General features: G+C 46.2%; 1 protein-coding gene across 7 annotated transcripts in view; it reads left to right on the top strand.

Annotated features, from left to right (window-relative positions):
• Positions 1-284: 284 nt before the first annotated feature.
• LOC137431911 (protein ITPRID2) overlaps positions 285-21,418 on the top strand; it is a 227,741-nt gene continuing 206,607 nt past the window's right edge. For all 7 annotated transcript variants that reach the window (XR_010985368.2, XR_013624197.1, XR_010985367.2 and 4 more), the window contains exon 1: positions 285-451. The gene's annotated coding sequence lies outside the window, so the exon portion shown is untranslated. The remainder of the gene's footprint in view (positions 452-21,418) is intronic.

Genomic DNA, 21,418 nt, shown 5'->3' with positions numbered 1-21,418 from the left:
TTCTCTTCAGTAGAAAACTAAGGATCATTCCCTGATGAATGAAGTTCTCTCCAGTAGAATGACTAAGGATAATTCCCTGATGAATGAATTTCTCACCATGAGAATGACTTAGGATCATTCCCTGATGAATGAATTTCTCTCCAGTGGAATGACTTTTGATCATTCCCTGATGAATGAATTTCTCTCCAGTGGAACCTAAGGATCATTCCCTGATGAATGAAGTTCTCTCCATTAGAATGACTAAGGATCATTCCCTGATTAATGAATTTTATAATACTGTGGTTAAAGCGGTTTTAATGAAATCGTTTCAGGCCTTGACTTCCGGTGTGCGAGTTGCTGCTCCCGGGGCCGGGCGCCATCCGGCGGCGGAGAGAAGACGCATCGTTCCATTCGGTCTCTGATGGGAGATCTTCAGCGCGGGTCGGGAACCAGTGGAACCAGTGGAACCAGGGTAAGGTCGCTCGGGCTCGGCTGTGGATGCTCAACATGGTCACGGCCCGAGGTTCACGTCCACGGCCGGAGCAATGGAGTCACTCAGTTTGCGACGGAGAAACTGTTTGTGAAACTTTGAAACTCGGTTAATAGTTCGGGCCTTGTGTTCGGAGTTTAAGGAGCTTATTCTGGATTCCACTGTTACCGTTACGTTGTATGGCGGCCCATGGACCCGAGCTGTGCGGCCCATGAACTAATAAATAAATAACTGAAGCTGTGAACTTTATCCCGATTTGTTAACATGTTAACACGATGTTACATGTAAGTGACATGACGATGGTACATGTAAGTGACATGACGATGGTACATGTAAGTGACATGACGATGGTACATGTAAGTGACATGACGATGGTACATGTAAGTGACATGACGATGGTACATGTAAGTGACATGACGATGGTACATGTAAGTGACATGACGATGGTACATGTAAGTGACATGACGATGGTACATGTAAGTGACATGACGATGGTACATGTAAGTGACATGACGATGGTACATGTAAGTGACATGACGATGGTACATGTAAGTGACATGACGATGGTACATGTAAGTGACATGACGATGGTACATGTAAGTGACATGACGATGGTACATGTAAGTGACATGACGATGGTACATGTAAGTGACATGACGATGGTACATGTAAGTGACATGACGATGGTACATGTAAGTGACATGACGATGGTACATGTAAGTGACATGACGATGGTACATGTAAGTGACATGACGATGGTACATGTAAGTGACATGACGATGGTACATGTAAGTGACATGACGATGGTACATGTAAGTGACATGACGATGGTACATGTAAGTGACATGACGATGGTACATGTAAGTGACATGACGATGGTACATGTAAGTGACATGACGATGGCACATGTAAGTGACATGACGATGGCACATGTAAGTGACATGACGATGGTACATGTAAGTGACATGACGATGGTACATGTAAGTGACATGACGATGGTACATGTAAGTGACATGACGATGGTACATGTAAGTGACATGACGATGGTACATGTAAGTGACATGACGATGGTACATGTAAGTGACATGACGATGGTACATGTAAGTGACATGACGATGGTACATGTAAGTGACATGACGATGGTACATGTAAGTGACATGACGATGGTACATGTAAGTGACATGACGATGGTACATGTAAGTGACATGACGATGGTACATGTAAGTGACATGACGATGGTACATGTAAGTGACATGACGATGGTACATGTAAGTGACATGACGATGGTACATGTAAGTGACATGACGATGGTACATGTAAGTGACATGACGATGGTACATGTAAGTGACATGACGATGGTACATGTAAGTGACATGACGATGGTACATGTAAGTGACATGACGATGGTACATGTAAGTGACATGACGATGGTACATGTAAGTGACATGACGATGGTACATGTAAGTGACATGACGATGGTACATGTAAGTGACATGACGATGGTACATGTAAGTGACATGACGATGGTACATGTAAGTGACATGACGATGGTACATGTAAGTGACATGACGATGGTACATGTAAGTGACATGACGATGGTACATGTAAGTGACATGACGATGGTACATGTAAGTGACATGACGATGGTACATGTAAGTGACATGACGATGGTACATGTAAGTGACATGACGATGTTACATGTAAGTGACATGACGATGGTACATGTAAGTGACATGACGATGTTACATGTAAGTGACATGACGATGTTACATGTAAGTGACATGACGATGTTACATGTAAGTGACATGACGATGTTACATGTAAGTGACATGACGATGTTACATGTAAGTGACATGACGATGTTACATGTAAGTGACATGACGATGTTACATGTAAGTGACATGACGATGTTACATGTAAGTGACATGACGATGTTACATGTAAGTGACATGACGATGTTACATGTAAGTGACATGACGATGTTACATGTAAGTGACATGACGATGTTACATGTAAGTGACATGACGATGTTACATGTAAGTGACATGACGATGTTACATGTAAGTGACATGACGATGTTACATGTAAGTGACACGACGATGTTACATGTAAGTGACACGACGATGTTACATGTAAGTGACACGACGATGTTACATGTAAGTGACACGACGATGTTACATGTAAGTGACACGACGATGTTACATGTAAGTGACACGACGATGTTACATGTAAGTGACACGACGATGTTACATGTAAGTCACACGACGATGTTACATGTAAGTGACACGACGATGTTACATGTAAGTGACACGACGATGTTACATGTAAGTGACACGACGATGTTACATGTAAGTGACACGACGATGTTACATGTAAGTGACACGACGATGTTACATGTAAGTGACACGACGATGTTACATGTAAGTGACACGACGATGTTACATGTAAGTGACACGACGATGTTACATGTAAGTGACACGACGATGTTACATGTAAGTGACACGACGATGTTACATGTAAGTGACACGACGATGTTACATGTAAGTGACACGACGATGTTACATGTAAGTGACACGACGATGTTACATGTAAGTGACACGACGATGTTACATGTATGTGACACGACGATGTTACATGTATGTGACACGACGATGTTACATGTATGTGACACGACGATGTTACATGTATGTGACACGACGATGTTACATGTATGTGACACGACGATGTTACATGTATGTGACACGACAAGGTTACATGTATGTGACACGACAAGGTTACATGTAAGTGACACGACAAGGTTACATGTAAGTGACATGACGGTTACATGCAAGTGACATGACGATGTTGCATGTAAGTGACATGACGATGTTGCATGGAAGTCACGACGATGTTACATGGAAGTCACATGACGATGTTACATGGAAGTGACATGACGATGTTACATGTAAGTGACATGACGATGTTACATGTAAGTGACATGACGATGTTACATGTAAATGACATGACCGGGCGTGTTCTAGTTTGAGGTGTATTGTTCACTCACGGCCAATCCGGCAAGTCGTGAATGTCTCGTTATTCCTTTTGGACACCGCGGCGGCTCCTCTACCATAACAATAATACTATAGTAATTGCTGCTCCACTACCGTAACTATTATACTATAGTAATTGCTGCTCCTCTACCATAACAATAATACTATAGTAATTGCTGCTACCCTACCATAACAATAATACAGTCGTAATTTCTGCTCCTCTACCATAACTATAATACTACAGTAATTGCTGCTCCTCTACCATAACTACAATACTATAGTAATTGCTGCTCTGCTACCATAAGTATAATACTATAGTAATTGCTGCTCTGCTACCATAACAATAATACTATAGCAATTGCTGCTCGTCCACCATAACTATAATACTATAGTAATTGCTGCTCCTCTACCATAACAATAATACTATAGTAATTGCTGCTCCACTACCATAACTATAATACTATAGTAATTGCTGCTCCTCCACCATAACTATAATACTATAGTAATTGCTGCTCCTCTACCATAACTATAATACTATAGTAATTGCTGCTCCTCCACCATAACTATAATACTATAGTAATTGCTGCTGCGCTACCATAACTATAATACTAGAGTAATTGCTGCTCCACTACCATAACTATAATACTATAGTAATTGCTGCTCTCTACCATAACTATAATACTATAGTAATTGCCGCTCCTCTACCATAACTATAATACTATAGTAATTGCTGCTCCGCTACCATAACTATATTACTATCGTAATTGGTGCTCCACGACCATAACTATAATACTATAGTAATTGCTGCTCCTCTACCATAACTATAATACAATAGTAATTGCTGCTCCTCTACCATAACTATAATACAATAGTAATTGCTGCTCCTCTACCATAACTATAATACAATAGTAATTGCTGCTCCTCTACCATAACTATAATACTATAGTAATTGCTCCTCCTCTACCATAGCAATTATACAATAGTAATTGCTGCTCCACTACCATAACTATAATACTATAGTAATTGCTGCTCCTCTACCATAACTATAATACTCTCGTAATTGCTGCTCCTCTACCATAACTATAATACTATAGTAATTGCTGCTCCTCTACCATAACTATAATACTACAGTAATTGCTGCTCCTCTACCATAACAATAATACTATAGTAATTGCTGCTCCCCTACCATAATGATAATACTATAGTAATTGCTGCTTCCCTACCATAACAATAATACTATAGTAATTGCTGCTTCCCTACCATAACAATAATACTATAGTAATTGCTGCTCCTCTACCATAACTATAATACTATAGTAATTGCTGCTCCTCTACCATAACTATAATACCATAGTAATTGCTGCTCCTCTACCATAACTATAATACTACTAGCCGAAACCCGTGGAACATCCACGGAAGGGAGGATGTGGTGTATGGATAGAGTGTACCATTATGGATGGCATAGGGGATTTGCTTGTCCGAGTAAGAGTTAGGAAGAAAGATGAGAATGAAGAGTGCATATATGAACAACGATCGCCGACACCGGCACAAATGCATGCTCTGGATTGTCCACTCAGCGGACGGCCTGCTTCGCCTTCGCCCAGCAGACGTCAATACGATGGCGTCGTAAGATGGCGTCGTATCGGCAGTTAATCGGATGCTTTTGGGCCCCAACGTCGGCTAATTCAGATTTTTCGAGTCTGGCTGTACGTGATAAACAAAGAGCGCGGTTCGTAGATCGTAAATCCATTAGTGCCGTGGGCATCGGGTCACTGGGTGCGGCGTAAAAGGGATAACAAAGTCGAGTCCTCACGCTATTATTATATAGACTAGCCGAAATCCGTGGAACATCCACGGAAGGGAGGATATGGTGTATGGATAGAGTGTACCATTATGGATGGCATTGGGGATTTGCTTGTCTGAGTAAGAGTTAGGAAGAAAGATGAGAATGAAGAGTGCGTATATGAACAACGATCGCCGACACCGGCACAAATGCATGCTCTGGATTGTCCACTCAGTTGACGGCTTGCTTTCGCCTTCGCCTGTCCAATCAGCGGACGGCTTGCTTCGCCTTCGCCCAGCAGACGCCAATACGATGGCGTCGTAAGATGGCGTCGTATCGGCAGTTAATCGGATGCTTTTGGGCCCCAACGTCGGCTAATTCAGATTTTTCGAGTATGGCTGTAGGTGATAAACAAAGAGCGCGGTTCGTAGATCGTAAATCCATTAGTGCCGTGGGCATCGGGTCACTGGGTGCGGCGTAAAAGGGATAACAAAGTCGAGTCCTTACGCTATTATTATATAGATAGTAATTGCTGCTCCACTACCATGACTATAATACTATAGTAATTGCTGCTCCTCTACCATAACTATAATACTATAGTAATTGCTGCTCCTCTACCATAACTATAATACTATAGTAATTGCTGCTCCTCTACCATAACTATAATACTATAGTAATTGCTGCTCCTCTACCATAACTATAATACAATAGTAATTGCTCATCCTCTACCATAACCATAATACTATAGTATTTGCTGCTCCATGACCATAACTATAATACTACAGTAATTGCTGCTCCTCCACCATAACTATAATACGATAGTAATTGCTGCTATCCTACCATAACTATAATACAATAGTAATTGCTGCTCCTCTACCATAACTATAATACTGTAGTAATTGCTGCTCCTCTACCATAACAATAATACTATAGTAATTGCTGCTCCTCTACCATAACAATAATTATACTACAGTAATTGCTGCTACCCTACCATAATGATAACACTATAGTAATTGCTGCTCCTCTACCATAACGATAATACTATAGTAATTGCTGCTCCCCTACCATAACAATAATACTATAGTAATTGCTGCTCCACTGCCATAACTATAATACTATAGTAATTGCTGCTCCACTACCATGACTATAATACTATTGTTACGTGCTCCTCCCCGACCCCCTGGTCACGGTGTACCTCCGAGCCCCGAGAGGAGTCACGGCAGAAAAATGTGTTGTTCTGTGTCAAAGATCAACGGTGAAACCACACCAATTGTTACCAACAAACAAATATTGTATTAAAAATCACACAAGAATAACAGTACAACAATAATAGCAATCAAAAGTACAATCAATGTATATGTTATGATGGTACCATCAGCTAGTATAAAGTAACTCACTGTGCTCCAAGTGAGTGAAAAAGAACATTCCCCAATGTCTCTATATTCCCGTCTTCGAGCTCAGAGTTGATCCCCTCCAGCGATCGTCAGAACGATGTTGAATCGAAACCCGAATCCCGTTCAGGTGACAGGCCCAGTCACGCCGCCAAAACTGCACAAAGGCGCACGCGGCCAAAGCGGCGCAAAGGGTCACGCGGCCAGAAGCTGCGAAAAGGCGCACTCAAGGCGACTGGTAAATCACACCCTCTGGTATGATTGTTTTACAGCTCCAAATCGGCGAACCTCAGGTTTGACTTCAAAATCCGCGTTACACACACACATCCCAGATAGACGTCTGAATGGTGAAAACGGCTGACGTGAAGCAAAGACCTTTCGCGATGAGTAAAGCGTGCGAGTCAAAATGGCCGTCGGCTCGTACTTGAGACGTAATGACACGGCGATGATTCCTCGGAATCCAACGCCAAACCTGACACGCAGGTTGATCAATCACAGCGATAACAACTCCATCGCAGGAATCCCTTTTCCCAGGAAACCCAAAGTTCACTCGTGACTCTTGCTCGACAACGTTCGATCCAGACCGCAAAGCAACCAGCTTCTTCTCTGACCTTACTTCGCTCCGCCTCCTTTCTCTCCTCCTCTTCCTCTTCGTCGTCCGGTTCCCGATCCGGGTTCCTGTTTCTTTTATCATTAACTTTTTTTCCTTTTGAAAACAGTTCATGAACAATAAACCTTTTGAACACAATAATAGTACATGGAATCAGAAATATTTACAGTGGATGCAAACCACCACAACGGAAGTGACGAATCCGTAACACTATAGTAATTGCTGCTTCTCTACCATAACTATAATACTATAGTAATTGCTGCTCCTCTACCATAACTATAATACTATAGCAATTGCTGCTCCACTACCATTATTATACGATAGTAATTGCTGCTCCTCTACCATAACTATAATACTATAGTAATTGCTGCTCTTCTACCATAACAATAATACTGTAGTAATTGCTGCTCCTCTACTATAACTACAATACTATAGTAATTGCTGCTGCTCTACCATAACTATTATACGATAGTAAATGCTGCTCCCCCTCGACCTTTGCTCCCCCATCCCCTCGACTTTAGCTCCCCCACCCCCTCGACTTTAGCTCCCCCACCCCCTCGACCTTTGCTCCCCCACCCCCTCGACCTTAGCTCCCCCACCCCCTCGACTTTAGCTCCCCCACCCCCTCGACCTTAGCTCCCCCACCCCCTCGACCTTTAGCTCCCCCACCCCCTCGACCTTTGCTCCCCCACCCCCTCGACCTTAGCTCCCCCACCCCCTCGACTTTAGCTCCCCCACCCCCTCGACCTTTGCTCCCCCACCCCTCAACCTTAGCTCCCCCACCCCCTCGACTTTAGCTCCCACACCCCCTCGACCTTAGCTCCCCCACCCCCTCGACCTTAGCTCCCCCACCCCCTCGACCTTAGCTCCCGCACCCCCTCGACCTTAGCTCCCCCACCCCCTCGACCTTTGCTCCCCCACCCCCTCGACCTTTGCTCCCGCACCCCCTCGACCTTTGCTCCCCCCACCCCCTCGACCTTTGCTCCCCCCACCCCTCGACCTTTGCTCCCCCCACCCCCTCGACCTTTGCTCCCCCCACCCCCTCGACCTTTGCTCCCCCCACCCCCTCGACCTTTGCTCCCCCCACCCCCTCGACCTTTGCTCCCCCCACCCCCTCGACCTTTGCTCCCCCCACCCCCTCGACCTTTGCTCCCCCACCCCCTCGACCTTTGCTCCCCCACCCCCTCGACCTTTGCTCCCCCACCCCCTCGACCTTTGCTCCCCCACCCCCTCGACCTTTGCTCCCCCACCCCCTCGACCTTTGCTCCCCCACCCCCTCGACCTTTGCTCCCCCACCCCCTCGACCTTTGCTCCCCCACCCCCTCGACCTTTGCTCCCCCACCCCCTCGACCTTTGCTCCCCCACCCCATCGACCTTTGCTCCCCCACCCCCTCGACCTTTGCTCCCCCACCCCCTCGACCTTTGCTCCCCCACCCCCTCGACCTTTGCTCCCCCACCCCCTCGACCTTTGCTCCCCCACCCCCTCGACCTTTGCTCCCCCACCCCCTCGACCTTTGCTCCCCCACCCCCTCGACCTTTGCTCCCCCACCCCTCGACCTTTGCTCCCCCACCCCCTCGACCTTTGCTCCCCCACCCCCTCGGCCTTTGCTCCCCAACCCCCTCGGCCTTTGCTCCCCCACCCCCTCGGCCTTTGCTCCCCCACCCCCTCGGCCTTTGCTCCCCCACCCCCTCGGCCTTTGCTCCCCCACCCCCTCGGCCTTTGCTCCCCCACCCCCTCGGCCTTTGCTCCCCCACCCCCTCGGCCTTTGCTCCCCCACCCCCTCGGCCTTTGCTCCCCCACCCCCTCGGCCTTTGCTCCCCCACCCCCTCGACCTTTGCTCCCCCACCCCCTCGACCTTTGCTACAACACACCCCCCCCTGCAACACTTGGCCCCCCGCCCCGCCCAAGTCTCGGTGTCTGCCCCCGCAACCCTCGGCCTCCGCCCCCGCAACCCTCGGCCTCCGCCCCCGCAACCCTCGGCCGCCGCCCCCCGCAACCCTCGGCGTGCGCCCCCCCCGTAACCCTCGGCCGCCCCCCCCGCAACCCTCGACCGCCGCCCCCCGCAACCCTCGGCCGCCGCCCCCCGCAACCCTCGGCCGCCGCCCCCCGCAACCCTCGGCCTGCGCCCCCCCCCCCCCGCCCCCCTCGGTCCCCTGCCCACCACCGCCTGCAACCCTCGGTCCCCTGCCCCCGCAACCCTCGGGCCCCTGCCCCCCGCAAGCCCCGGCACCTGCCCCCAGCAACCCTTGCCCTCGCAACCCGAAATCAAACTTAATACAAGTATGTGCAATGATGTAATAATGTGTGTGGAGGCATATGGTTCGATAGCGCAACATCGAAGAGTGCTGTTGTAGTTATTTATTAATATATATATTTTTTTGTATACATAGACTAGGCCGGTGGATGAGCTAAATGTTTCTTGTCGTGCTCGCCAAGTAGCTTAAGCACTCCAACAAGCACTCCGAGCCGATTAATCTATCTATAATTCCAGTAATCTCTGTACGTTTGTACGTCTGTACGTTTGTTTGTCTGTGACCGCTGTTTCTCGACAACCACGGGTCCGATATACTTTTAACTTGCCAGGTATATTGCTGGGGACCCGAGGATGTGCCTTTTCAAGGTTTCATATTAATCGGACAATTACTTACCGAGCTATGTCCAAAAAACGATTCAACCAATCAGAGAGCAGCGAACGATCGCGTGTGCCGAACGTGGAGGACACACTCTGCCTCGGATGGCACATTTGAGAGCGTATTCATTTATTTCACGTTTGCAAACTATGTTGGCGTTAAACTATGTTTTAAAACTAATAAAACCGAATTTGCGATTCATTCGCTTTCCTGCGCGTTTGTGCACGCGATGGCGATTTCTTTACCAAACTCCGGAAGCCGTTCGCTTTGGACCAAACCATTGCATGTAAATAGAGGGGGGGGATTGTCACCGTACTCGCAAGCCGTTCGCTTTGGACCAAACCATTTCATGTAAATAGAGGGGGGGGATATAATTTTAGATATAGATATAGTACGGGCAATGCCCTAGTTGATTAAATTTTGGTTAAAGTCTGGATGCAGATCTGGCCTATCTGTGGGATACAAAACATAAATTGTTCAGCCTGGCGGAGGTATACATCATATTATACATCATAGGACACGTAGTATGGGCGCCATCTTGGAAAACACCCTCAACTTTCCCCCTCCATATCTCCGAAACGGCTCAGTGGGAAAATTTGAATCACAGCTCATTCCAAAGAACTCTGCATTGGGACCAAAAATATGTTTGTTTATGATAATAAAAGTGCTCACGTTATAAGGTTAGAATTCGACAAATAGAACTCTTGATGCCACGAATATGATATTTTTTTGTGCATAACCTAAGTGGGGAAAAAAATAATTCAGAATGAACATTTTTTTGACATCATATATCACATGGTTTGCCCGCCATCTTGTTATTCATGTAAAACTCTAAAAACCATTTTTCTCCAATACGGCAGAACAGATCGAACCCAAACTTGGCATGCATGATCGCATGCCCAAGATTAACAAAACGTTATAGGATCATGATGTCATAGGTCACATGGTATTGGAGTTACGACGTTTTGAAGCATAAACTTTAAAACCTATCTCCTCCCTCATTTTTGAAGATATCGAGGGGAAACTTTACACATATGCTCCCCATGTTCTTTTGGAATTTGCGACAAGTCACATGGTTTGGCAGAAATGAAAAATTGAACGAACATCTTAAAAACTTTTTCTCTCTAACTGCTGCATTGATCGGCATGAAAGTTTAATATTATGTAGCTGTCATCGAGTGGAACAAGTGTTTAAGATTTCAACATGATTGGTTGTACGTTCTGGAAGGTAGCAGTTGTTATTGTGTGAAGAAGAAGAAGAAGAAACTCTACATTTTATCATCTCCAGCCATGTGACTTTTCAGTATAGCTTTAATTATGATGCAAGTGTGGTTTTATGAAAGCGTGGATGTATCGAAGCGTGTCCGATGAAAGTGGGGTTGTAACAAAGCGGGAATGTATCGAGGCATGTCCAATGGGAGCGGTGTTTTATCAAAGCGGGGTTATATCAAAGCATGTCTAATGAAAGCGGGGTTGTATCAAAGTGGGGTCCTATGAAAGCGAGGTTGTATCAAAGCATGTCTACTGAAAGCGGGGTTGTATCAAAGTGGGGTCCTATGAAAGCGGGGTTGTATCAAAGCATGTCTACTGAAAGCGGGGTTGCATCAAAGTGGGGTCCTATGAAAGTGAGGTTGTATCAAAGCATGTCTAATGAAAGCGGGGTTGTATCAAAGCATGTCTAATGAAAGCGGGGTTGTATCAAAGTGGGGTCCTATGAAAGCGGGGTTGTATCAAAGCATGTCTAATGAAAGCGGGGTTGTATCAAAGTGGGGTCCTATGAAAGCGGGGTTGTATCAAAGCATGTCTAATGAAAGCGGGGTTGTATCAAAGTGGGGTCCTATGAAAGCGGGGTTGTATCAAAGCATGTCTAATGAAAGCGGGGTTGTATCAAAGTGGGGTCCTATGAAAGCGGGGTTGTATCAAAGCATGTCTAATGAAAGCGGGGTTGTATCAAAGTGGGGTCCTATGAAAGCGGGGTTGTATCAAAGCATGTCTAATGAAAGCGGGGTTGTATCAAAGTGGGGTCCTATGAAAGCGGGGTTGTATCAAAGCATGTCTAATGAAAGCGGGGTTGTATCAAAGTGGGGTCCTATGAAAGCGGGGTTGTATCAAAGCATGTCTAATGAAAGCGGGGTTGTATCAAAGTGGGGTCCTATGAAAGCGGGGTTGTATCAAAGCATGTCTAATGAAAGCGGGGTTGTATCAAAGTGGGGTCCTATGAAAGCGGGGTTGTATCAAAGCATGTCTAATGAAAGCGGGGTTGTATCAAAGTGGGGTCCTATGAAAGCGGGGTTGTATCAAAGCATGTCTAATGAAAGCGGGGTTGTATCAAAGTGGGGTCCTATGAAAGTGAGGTTGTATCAAAGCATGTCAAATGAAAGCATGTTTAACTAGAATGGCACTCAGGAGAGAGCATACCTCCGGTTGGTGAATAGTTTGTTTTGTATCTCAGAGTAGACTAGAAAATCACAACACAGAATCACATTTAATCAAAATTGATCACAGGAATCACCATCTATAATTTTTTGAGATATCCTGCTATGTATCGTTTTTGGCTGTATCGCCCAGTGCGGAAGAGCATCAAAAGAAGAGAAAGTGCATCAGGGGTCTGTACTAAGTCCTCTACTATTTGTAGCTGTGATGGAGGTGCTGGCTAAGACCGTAAAGGAGGGTTTACTGTGCGAGTTGTTGTATGCAGATGATCTGGTGTTGATTGCAGAAAGAATGGATGGACTGAAGGAGAAGATGAACAAGTGGAAGGAATGTATGGAGACAAAAGGTCTGAAGGTGAATATCGGAAAAACGAAGGTGATGGCAAGTGGTAAAGCATGTTGTGAGGTGGAAAGAACTGGGAAGTGGCCGTGTGCTGTGTGCAGGAAGGGTGTCGGAGTGAATTCCATTCAATGCACAATGTGAGCTGAGTGGGTTCATCAAAAATGGAGTGGTTTGAGAGGGGCATTAACCAGTGTGGCAGCTACATTCAAGTGTAAGGTGTGCACAGAGGGAGCTGCAGATGGAGGAAATGTTGAGTTGGATCTTGGAGCTGGCGTGAAGCTGGAAGGTGTGAAAACATTTTGTTACCTTGGAGACATGCTGAATGGAGAAGGTGGATCAGACTCGGCAATGGTTGCTAGAGTGAGATGTGCATGGAAGAAGTTTCGGGAACTGAGTGGCGTGCTGACGAGGAGGGGAGTGTCGTTGAAGCTGAAGGGAAAGGTTTATGCTGCATGTGTGAGGTGTTATGATTTATGGGAGCGAGACATGGGTAATGAACGTAGAGCAGCAACGAAGGCTGGAAAGGGTGGAAATGTGAATGGTTCGGTGGATGTGTGGAGTATCGTTGAGAGAGAGAAAGACAAATGATGAATTGCGAAAGATGATGGGAATAGAGCCTGTGATTGATGCTGTGAAGAGGAACAGGTTGAGATGGTTTGGTCATGTGTTGAGGAGGGATGAAAGTGACTAGTTGAGAAGAGTGATGGAAATGAATGGAGAAGGAAGTGGAGGGCGGGGAAGACCGAGAAAGACTTGGCTAAAGATGGTCGAAGAAAAATGCGGGCAAGGGGGTTAACAAGGGGAGATGCAGAAAATAGGGTAAAATGGAGAAGATTGTCATGGGGACCGCAAGGCTCTGGCAGGGCAAATGGCCTTAAAATGCCTGTTGTTGTTGTTGTTGCCCAGTGGGGAAGAATCACTTGCAAAAATTAAATGATTCTCATATCCGAATCCATATTCATATCTTTACCAACATCGAATCAAATCGTCTTTGTCAGACACCCAACCTCTCCACCAAGTTTCGTCCAAATTCATCCACAACCTTTTGAGATATCCTGCTATGTACCATTTTGGGCCATATCGCTCAATAGTGAAGAATCACTTAAAAAATTCTTGTAGTCGGATCCGAATCCGGATCTTCACCAAAATTTAATCATTTCGTCCTTGTCACCTCTCTACCAAATTTCGATCGAAACTGTCCACAACGTTTTGAGATATTTTGATCACAAACGGACAGACAAACGGACAGACAAACGGACAGACAAACGGACAGACAAATAAACAGACAGACAGGGGTGAAAACATAACCTTCATCCACCTTTGGTGGTGGAGGTAATGAAAGCATGTCCAATGAAAGCGTGTCCAATCAAAGCGAGAAGGCGGAGGAAACAGGTCATCACTGCCAGCAGTTATAAAGTGTCAGTTCTAGTTATAATTATTATTTTTTTGTTAGCCCTCAATTCAGCATCTTAAACTTTAATTATCGTTAGATGTGAAATGAGGAATTTAATGCCTATTAATCTTATACCATATTTATAGTGATGGTCTCTACTGATGACGATACATGTGTGTAAGACATGTTCTCCATTGATGATGACATTTTCTTTGAGCTGCTTTATGTTTCGTCAATCAAAGGGAGGCGCAAAGCTCCCCTCCCTTTTATATAAGGGATCGTTTCTCTGTATGCAGCTTTAACATGGGGACTGAAAATACATTTCTCAGCTTCTACTAGACGACATCGGCTGGAAATTTCAGAAGGAAATGCTTTGTACGTTGAGGTAATATGTTCCAAAGTTCAGCAATGTCCGTTTATGCATTCTTGAGTTTTATTTAGAAAACCCTCAATTATGTTTCTGCCTGTCTGTCTGTCTGTCCATCCGTCCCTCTGCCCAAAATGTGTTGACGCTCATATCTCAAGGGGCTATACATTGAAACTAGCTGAAACTTGGAATATACATTGGCCAATATGTCTATTTAATGGCTTTGGAAACAAATTCCACCTAAGTGCTATAGTTTTTGCTTTAAAATTAAATATTTATATATATATATTTTATATATATTTATTTATATTTATTTATATATCTATATATCTATATATACTGTGTATATATATATATATATATATATGTATATATATGTATATATATATATATATATATATATATATATATATATATATATATATATATATATATATATATTTTTTGTATACAGAATCGAGGCTCGTGAAAGAGCTAACATTTATTTCACAAACAAATCAAACAGACAAACAAAATATATAAAAAGAGGGAGCGGAAGACAAGATGGGGAGAGAAGGGGAAGCACACAAACACAACATTTGGGAGCAGGGAGATGTGATGGGGGGGGCGGGGGGGGGGGAGGAGGCGTTGGAGGCGTTGGAGGCGTTGGAAGGGGGGGGGTGGGATAAGTATAAAACACAAGGACACCAAGGACTTCCAGGACAGAAGTTGGTATTTCAAAAAAGTGGATTTGGGGTGAAATTAGCGGGGGTAGAAAAGATTAAGGTTTTGGATGGGGGAAGATAAGAGATGGTGGTGAACAGCTGTTTTAAAGACCTGGAGGGTGGAGTGGGATTGAAGAGAGTGAGGGAGCTTGTTCCAGAGGCGGGAGAAAAGAGGAATGAAGGAGTGAAGGTGAGCAGAGAGTCTTCATTTTGGCAGTTCAACCATAAGAGGGTTGTAGGCAGATCTCATGCGACCTGCAGGAATATTTGCGTGACAGAGCCCAGAGAGAGCTGGGGGGTGGGGGAGGGGGCAAGGCCAGAGAGGAGTCGGTACAAGACGGAAAGACAACCAATCTGCCTGCGGTGAGTGAGTGAAAGGCCCTTGGAGTTCGCTTCATCGCGGGAGATTCCAATGATTCTGAACGCTTTGGTTTCAACAGCGTGAAGACGAGCTAGGTGTGGGGGAGAGCAGTATTCCATTGAGCTGCGGATGAAAGCCTTGTGTGTGGTGAGGAGCTCAGGTGTGCCAAGGAAGGACTTCGCACGACGGAGGATGCCCAGTCGGCGACTGGCTTTGGAGGCCAGATTTGAAATGTGGTTTTCCCAGGAAAGATCATGGCAGATCGTGAGACCCAAAAGCTTGAGTGACAACTTCTTGGAGAGGATTATTCAGAAAGTGGATGGGAGGGTTGTCCAGTCGGTCTTTTCGGAGAGACATCGTAAGAGTGTGAGATTTGTCAGGATTGAAAGACATGTTCCTCTTGTTTGCCAAGTCTGTGATTTTGTCCAGGTCTGCAGAGAGTGAGGAGGCTGCAGACTGCCGATCTGAGGGATGAGGAATGGAGCGACAGAGAGTAGAGTCATCAGCAAAGAGATAGAGAGGATTTTAAAGAGGGTCAGAGAGATCATTGATGAAGACCAGAAAAAGCACAGGGCCCAGAACACTGCCTTGGGGAACTCCAGCCTGAACAGGAAGAGGAGATGAGAGAAACCCATTCAGGGCCACACGTTGACTACGACGAGAGAGGAAGTCCGCCAGCCATGCGTGGAGATTTCCATGGATACCAAAGGAGGAGAGTTTGGTGAGCAGAACGGGGTGCCAGACCGTGTCGAAGGCTCCGTGATATGTCAAGGGAGACAGCTCTAATTTCCTGTTTGGCATTGAGGACCTCCATCCATTGTTGAGAAATCAGAAGCAGCATGTCCAGGGTAGAGTGACCAGGTCTGAAACCAAATTGATGATCAGAGATCAAGCCATTGGAGAAGAGGAAAGATTTCATATCCGAAGCAATGATGGATTCCATGACTTTGCTGATATTTGGGAGAAGGCTAATTGGTCTGTAGTTGCTAGGATCTGTTTTTGCACCTTTTTTGTACAAAGCGGTGATGTTGACTGATTTCCAAGCAGATGGCAGTTGACCTTGAGCCAAAGAGAGGGTGAAGAGAACAGAGAGAGGGAGTGAAAGAGCGGAAGAACAGGATTTTAGGACCCGTGGGCTGATGCCGTCAGGTCCAGTTGCAGAATCAGAGTCGAGGGTTGACAGAACTATTTCCACCTTGTCAGGAGGAAAGGACACAGAGTCCAGGAGCAGCTGGGTACGACTGGGTACAGTGGGTACAGAGCGAGATGGGTTTGGGACACAAGATGTTGAGGCATTCAGCTTTTTCACGTGCGGAGTCGGCCGTGTAGCCGTTTGAGGTGAGGGAGGGGATGGAGGGGGAACAAACACCAGAAACAGATTTGACCAGACGCCACCAGGATTTGGAAGTGGGAGACAGATAAGGGTGTTCAGTCTTGAGAACGGAGAGATATTGTTTCCTGGCTCTCCTGAGGGTGGACACACACTTGTTTCGGGCTTTGTGAAAGGAAATGAGATTTCCTTCCGTTGGATTTGCTTTCCAGGAGACGAAAGCAAGTTGTTTCTGGGCAACAGACTCACTACAAGATTCCGTGTACCATGGATGGGAGGAAGGGTGTGACAACTGAAGACGAGATGGGATAAATCTGTGCATGAGAGAGATAAATTTACTTTGGAAGAATTCCCAGGATGAGTTGATGTCAGAGGCGGTAGAGATGGGAGACCAGTCCAGATGATTGATGGCTGCTTGAAGACCGTGCCAGTTGGCCTGAGTGAAATGCCAGACTCGTCGACGCTGAGGAGGCTCTCTGAGAATGGTCAGAGAGATGTCCACTTTAACAAGCACATGATCAGATGAGCCGATTGGAGCAGAAGAAGAGCAGCAGACATTTTCAGGGAAGTTAGTCATGACCAAGTCCAGAAGAGAAGATTCTCCGTTGACTGAGATCCGGGTCAGGAAATTGACAGATTGTGTCAGTCCCAGTGAGTCGCAGAAGTCCTTTGCTGAAGAGCCATGGCTGGTGAGAGAGGTACCCACACCCAGCCAACTGGCATGGTGACAATTGAAATCACCACATATGAGGAAGAGAGAGTTGGGATGGGTAGATAGAAGTTGGTCCATATTATCAGACAGCGAGATGTCGATGGAGTCATCACTGTTTGGTGGACGGCACAACACACATATGAACAAAAGGTGGGAGCGAAGGGGAAGCCGTCGCCAAAGGTATTCCTGGGGGTGCGGTGGAGAGATGGCAGTGCAGGGCGAGTGAGGAAGAGAGTTTTCTTTTATAAAGATAGCAACCCCACCTCCAGGACGAGGCTCAGGTCTATCATACCGGAGGAGGGAGTAACCTGGGAGAGATACCAAGGAATCAGAGACATCATGAAGGAGGAAAGTTTCTGTGAAGCAGATCACGTCTGGTTTGTCAGAAGCAACCTGTATGGAGAGATCAGTCAAGTTTGAGTGAAGACCCCGGATGTTTGAGGTCCACACCGTTAATGAAGAGGAAGGGGGAGCATCAGATACAGAACGGGGGGGGGGGGGGGGGGGGGAGGGGTCGGGTAAGATGTGGAAGAGGAGGAAGTGGTAGGGAGAGCTGTTGAAGGTGTGTCAGAGATTTCAGAATAGCTTGGAGAAAGGGAAGAATGGGGCGGAAAAAAGGTTTGATGGTGATTGGGTGAGGCACAGTGAGGTGTTATTTGAGGAGGGGGAAGAGCGAGGCAGAAGGTTGGGGGAGATGAAGGTGAAAGTTGGAATGGGGAAGAAGCGGGGAGGACGCTTTGAGGAGGAGGGTTGAGAGGGGAGTCTAGGAGGGGAGGAGCGAGGGAGAGTCTCGGAGGGGAGGGGTGTGGGGGGAGTTTAGGAGGGAAGGGGCAAGGGGGGAGATTTCAAAGGGATGGGTGATAGGGAAGATTTGGAGGGGAGGGGCAAGGGGGAAGATTTGGAGGGGACGGGTGATGGGGAAGTTTTGGAGGGAGGGGTGATGGGGAAGTTTTGGAGGGAAGGGGTGATGGGGAAAATTTGGAGGGGAGGGGCAAGGGGGAAGATTTGAAAGGGATGGGTGATGGGGAAGATTTGGAGGGGAGGGGCAAGGCGGTAGATTTGGAGTGGAGGGGTGATGGGGACGTTTTGGAGGGGAGGGGTGATGGGGAAGTTTTGGAGGGAAGGGGTGATGGGGAAGATTTGGAGGGGAGGGGTGAGATTGGATTTTAGAAAGTGTACGATTAATGGGAAACGAACATTTATTGCAAAATGAGTTTCTTGAGACCGTCCAGTCAAAAATACATTTGAGGACGCTGAAGGAGGGGTGGAGTGCAGGAGTGTTTCGGGAATGCAGAAAAGAGGAACTGTAAGAGATGGAATTTTTGTATATATTTAAATATATACCGTATTTTCCGGTGTATCAACCGCACCCCTGATTTTCGACTTAAAAAAAAAAAAAAAATCAGATTTTCGAGGGGAAAAAAAAAATCAGGAAAATTAAAAAAACAGAAGAGAATAAATAAATGAAATGGAAAGCGAAATATGATGAAAGGAAAGAGAAACTGAAGACAGAGAAAGAGTGAAAATACATGAAATGAGTTGAAAGAGAATTTAAAAAACATTATAATTATTCTTTCTTGCCAATGTGGGGCCCTGAAAAGGGCCGTTGGGTTTTGGCTCTTGCCAATGTGGGGCCCTGAAAAGGGCCGTTGGGTTTAGGCTCTAAAATCCGAAGAAGTCCTCGTCATCTGTTTCTTCAGTCCAATCTGAGTCGGGGTAGGCGAGATCCTCGTCGTCGTTATCCTCTTCTCCATCGTCGGAAAAGGGCCGTTGGGTTTAGGCTCTAAAATCCGAAGAAGTCCTCGTCATCTGTTTCTTCAGGGAAGACATTACGAAGATCATCATCCGAGTCTGGGTAGGCGAGATCATCGTCGTCGTTATCCTCTTCTCCATCGTCGGTCACTGCCACTTCATCCTCCCAGATGATGTCATCTTGAGTGCCATCAAGGGCATTAGCTATGCAGCACTTGAGGAAGGCCCGCTCGATGATGGCTACCGGCAACTCCTCCCAGACCTTCAGTATTCAGCTACAGATCGTCGGGAGGTCCACCTTCCTCATCCTCCCAGTCTTGGTGAAGGTCTTGTCCCCTGACAGCATCCACTCTGACCAACAGCGCCGCAGACCGTCTTTGAACGGCTTGTTGACTGAAACGTCTCGCGGCTGCAGCAGCGACATCATGCCACCCGGGATCATCACCAGATCAGTGTTGAGCCCCCTCAGCGTTGACTTGGTCTCCTCTGTCTTGTGACAACGGAAGGCGTCGAGGACGAGCATGCTCCGTCGCCGCGAAAGCCCACCAACTCGTCTCCACCACACGACGCGGAGCCAGTCATCTACCAGCGCTTGGTCCATCCACCCCTTGGCCTGGGCACGAACGATTACACCCGGAGGAAATTTATCCTTTGGTAGCGTCTTCCTCTTGAAGATGATATATGGCGGCAGCTTTCCCCCATCAGCGGTGCACGCTAGCATAACCGTAAAACGATCTTTCTCATGACCCGTTGTAGTGATGGACACCATTGACTGACACCGCATCGTCTCCAGCGTCTGCTTGTTAGTCCGCCAGCGTCTAATGACGGACTCGTTGATTCCGAAGTGTCGGCCGGCCGCCCGATTACTAAACTCTTCTGCAAACCTGCAGGCACTTTGCTTGAAGGCTGCTGTGAATGATCGTGGTGCCATCTCGTGGTCTTGGTCAGGATAGAAGCGAATGGTGAAGCTTGGTCTTGGTCAGGATAGAAGCGAATGGTGAATCTTGGTCTTGATAGCTCGAACAGGATAGAACGAATGGTGAAACTCCCCGTTGACCTCTCCGTTTTATACATTCGCCCAGCCCATGCGGCGGCATCAACGCCGACTTCAATAGGTTAGTCCAGATTTAAAAAAAGAGTTGTTGATCGTCCCCGCCCGACCCGAAACTTTTTTTATTTTTTATTTTGAAAAAAATCATGAAAAACGATCTTTTCACATTCAAATTTGGCGCCGTTCTGCACCGCATGCGCAGTGTGTGCTGCGCAGAGCGTCGCAAGTGCCTCGGGCAACTTCACCCATTTTACGTTGGCCATTCATGGCGGCTATTGTGTGAGATTTTTCCCGCTGAAATCTGTATTGATTCGTGCTAGAATCGGCTTGAAATGCCTATTGTGATCGCATCAATAGCCCGTGAGGGCTCTTCCAAGATGGTGGACTGGTTTGCGTGCAATATCGAGTTGGACGTTACAATCTCGGACTTCTATGCAGAGTTCTCAGATGGCAAGTATGATGGGGATAGGGAGCCATTGCCTGACGATACACGCGGTACTTTTGTCAAAGTATTCGCCGGCCCCAGTAAAACTGACATGACGAAAGTTTCACCAGCTTGCAAAGTCTCTGATGTGACAAAGACTCTTGACTCATTTCTCAAATTTGTGTTGGCTGCAGACACGGCCACGGATCACAGGATGGAACCCGATGAATGAAGAAATAAAATCATTTTGAGGAGAAAGGAGTCTTTATTTCATATTTTCCATGTCAACAAAACTCAATGGAAAGTCGGAAAAAAAAAACAAAAAAAAAACCTCCCTCCCTACCCGAACTTTTGAGAAAAAAGGACGCTCAACAACTTTTTATTTTTATGTGGCCTTACCGCGGCGTTGGTTAGACAATAGGTACGTCATAATGTCCCATGCAAAACATCCTGTTTACCATGTTGACGCTTTTGTTTTGTGACTTAATTCTGTCTTTATTTAGCACACTCTATTCACTGTGACCTGTCATTCAAAGAGGACTCGTGAAAGTACACATTTTCACAAACACGCATAGAAAAATGAAATATTACAAACTTCAAACTTTCTTGTATTTTGACTGGCAGCAGTAATCGGCATT

This window comes from Myxine glutinosa, chromosome 7 (assembly GCF_964187855.1).
Source record: "Myxine glutinosa chromosome 7, kmMyxGlut1.1, whole genome shotgun sequence".
NCBI lineage: Eukaryota > Metazoa > Chordata > Myxini > Myxiniformes > Myxinidae > Myxine > Myxine glutinosa.
This window is presented reverse-complemented; position numbering and strand designations above follow the sequence as displayed.